Source organism: Taudactylus pleione, unplaced genomic scaffold (genome assembly GCF_031769625.1).
Source record: "Taudactylus pleione unplaced genomic scaffold, aTauple2 ptg000602l, whole genome shotgun sequence".
NCBI classification, from domain to species: domain Eukaryota; kingdom Metazoa; phylum Chordata; class Amphibia; order Anura; family Myobatrachidae; genus Taudactylus; species Taudactylus pleione.
In genome coordinates, this window is record NW_028285004.1 from 1,879,708 (window position 1) to 1,882,832 (window position 3,125).

Sequence of the window (3,125 nt, forward strand, 5' to 3'; positions counted from 1 at the left end):
CTTCCGCTGCTTCTAACTCTGCTCTTGTCGGGCTGCCGCTGATGGGAATTGCGGCCGGCGGTATTGCATACTCATTCCCACTGGCTGACCCAGTCCTACTTCAGGCTATCTTCTTTCATGCATCCATCTGGCTCCTCCTACCCTGCTCCTTCTGCCTCTCTTTCTGTTCTCCTCTGTGATGGCTGGACCTGGCACATGTCAATGTGGGTGGCAGTGTAGTCAGCCGTCTTCCACAATGGCGCCGAACAGTAACAGCACCCGCTGATTCTAAAGGAATTACTCAGCCCTCTGTCTGGCCAGTCCGGCACTGCTGTAGGCCTACAGTATTTTCATAGGGAGGACTGGAGCTACATCTCCTCCCGCCTCATTGTTAATCTGGCCCTGGCAACCACCAATAGGTGCACTTTGAGTCAGAGTCAAAATGCGCTATACAGTATCATCAGATTTACAGCTTTCAATGTCTTCAAATATATGCAAAGGCATAAGCCACTTGGAGATTTTATATGATACATTGCTGCTTGGTGATTTAAAAGGTCTGTACAGTGCTGCTTAATTGTTTTGGGGTGCTTGCTCCTGAGCTAATGTGTATTTTCATTTAGTGATCATTGATTACAATATTTTCACAGGTAATGGCTGCCCTGTCTGGGTGGGGGAGTTCACCTGTTTACAGTATGCTTCTATAATGAAATGCTGCATGAAATTAACCCATGTGTATTTTGCTGCTAAACCTCAGCTTCTTCAATGGGCAAATGGGTTTGGACTAAGGTATGAACCTTCTTGTTATAACCTCAGCATTACTACTATTTCCACATTTTTGTGGGTTACCACCACAATTGATCCATTTGTATGTCTCTTCTGGTTTACTTAAATAAAAAAAAGAAATGTCATAAATTAATTCATTCATTCATTTAAAAGGATCTTTTTTTCAGTGATTAGTTTATTTTTGATCATTTTGATTATTTTGTGGATCAATCTTGTTCCAGGGCTTTTTTGCAAATTTAGCATGTCACCCATTCTTCTTAGTTCCTTTGGTACACTATATTCCATGAAGTTTATGTCCTCTACCTAGATGTAGAAAATTCTAAAATGTTCCTCCATGTATGAGGTTTTTTACTACAAGTGACAGCATGGATGTCCTTCTATCATTAATTAATTAATATGGCCTGAAATAACATACAAATATTTCTGTATACAAAATAGGGTTAGGTTTAAGCACTGGGATGGAGGGGTTAGGTTTAGGCACTAAGGGGAGATTAGGTTGAGGCACCAGGTAGGGAGGATTAGGGTAGTGTTAGGGGTCAGAGTAGGTATACTTACCTTCAGCCGACAGGATGCTAAACTCAGGATGCCTGCATCTGGATTCTGACCACTGGGATCCCAAACTCCAGCATCCCATACCCAACCATCACATACATCACAACATTATCACCAGTCCTATGGCAGTCACAGTTTTATCATCTGAAAATAGCCTCTGTGGCAGCCACTTTCTCTGAAATGCCCATAAAACTCTCATAACATACCCTTAAGACACACTATTTTTGCGTTCACTTCAGGCCACCACCCAGTCACCACCCAGGAATACCCATCTTTGCCACCCCATATCTGCTGCCATCTGTCCCATTCGCAACAGCTTCTTTGTACATACACTTTGTGTAACACATGCATCATAGGGGTTTTCAGGACTTTATGCGCAGTTGCAAATAATCTCTCGACTATGTAAACATTTGCATTATGTCCAAATTGTGTGGACCTCTAAATCAGGACCTAAATGCCTCCAATTGCTAACTAAGGCCCTCATTCAGAGCCGTACGCTCTGAGCAGAGCGCACGCTCTGAATGAGGGCCGGGCTCCATTTTCATGGAGCGTCCTCCTTGACGCTCGTATAGCTGTGGGTCACCACCCACAGGCTATACGAGCGTGCATTGTGATGGTCGCGATGGTCGCGACCATCGAATTTGCGAGCCGGAGCCTGCGGTTGAGGTTTTCAACCGCAAGCTCCGGAGTGATTTTGGCTCTATCAGAGCCAAAATCACTCCCACTGACATCACTAGTGATGTCAGTGGGCCGGCTTCTGACGGGAGGCGTTCACGTGGGAACGTCCCCGTCAGGGAGGCATGCCCCCGGCACGCCCACCAAAGGGGGCGTGCTGTCAATCAACATTGACAGCACGCCCCCTTTGATCGGACACAACGAGCGAAGGACTTTCCTTCGCTCGTCGCGTCTGGCGCATGCGCACGACGGAGCTCCCTCCGTCGTGCGCATGCTCAGTCCATAACATCGACCCACTTGCGAGCAGACAGCCGCTCGCGAGTGGGTCTGAATCAGGCCCTAAATTCTTGCAATCAACATTCTAAATGATCATTGTCCCAGAATTTCTATTTGATCTTGTCAGTATTATGCTTCATTACAATATATTCTTTTCAACTAAATTAGTCGGTTATTTACCAAGAATAATGTCTGATTAATCTAAACCTGATTTATATTCATGTGCAGGATCACAAATTATTTATAGTTTTGCAGTTTTGTTTACATGTTATTACTTGTAGTGACAGTTAAAAGACTTTGCAAGGACTATGAAAATAAGTAAAATCATGTATTTAAGATATTTTAATTGCTTTTCAGATTGATTACGAATTAAAGCCTAGAATGCACTAAAGGTGTCAGGATGAAAGCAACATTTTTATAAGTTAAATCAGTTGTAAAAAAAAAAAACATAATGTCTAATAATAAAAATAATAATAATGTTTATTTGTTGTGGTTATTTCTGTTCTGTAGTAATTTGAAGGGCTGAAAACATATACAAAGTTAAATATGACTCAGTATACAGTCATTGTGGTAGCAGATTTAAGAGTTATTAATGATTCAATTATAGCCAGAACATTGTTTGTACTAAAAGTATGCAAAGACTGAATAACTTCTATTAAAAACTATTCTACATTATCAAAATGCATCCAATTAATTTGGAAGCAGTATATTTCTGCATTGTGCTAGCAAGTATAAGTGTCATTATCAGATGTTTATTACTCAGTTGGCAAGGTGTTGAGGAGCTTTCTATAAACTTCATTTTAAATTAAGTCTATAAAGAACCTTGTAGCTTTAATTGAAGTTTCATGATGCTTATATTT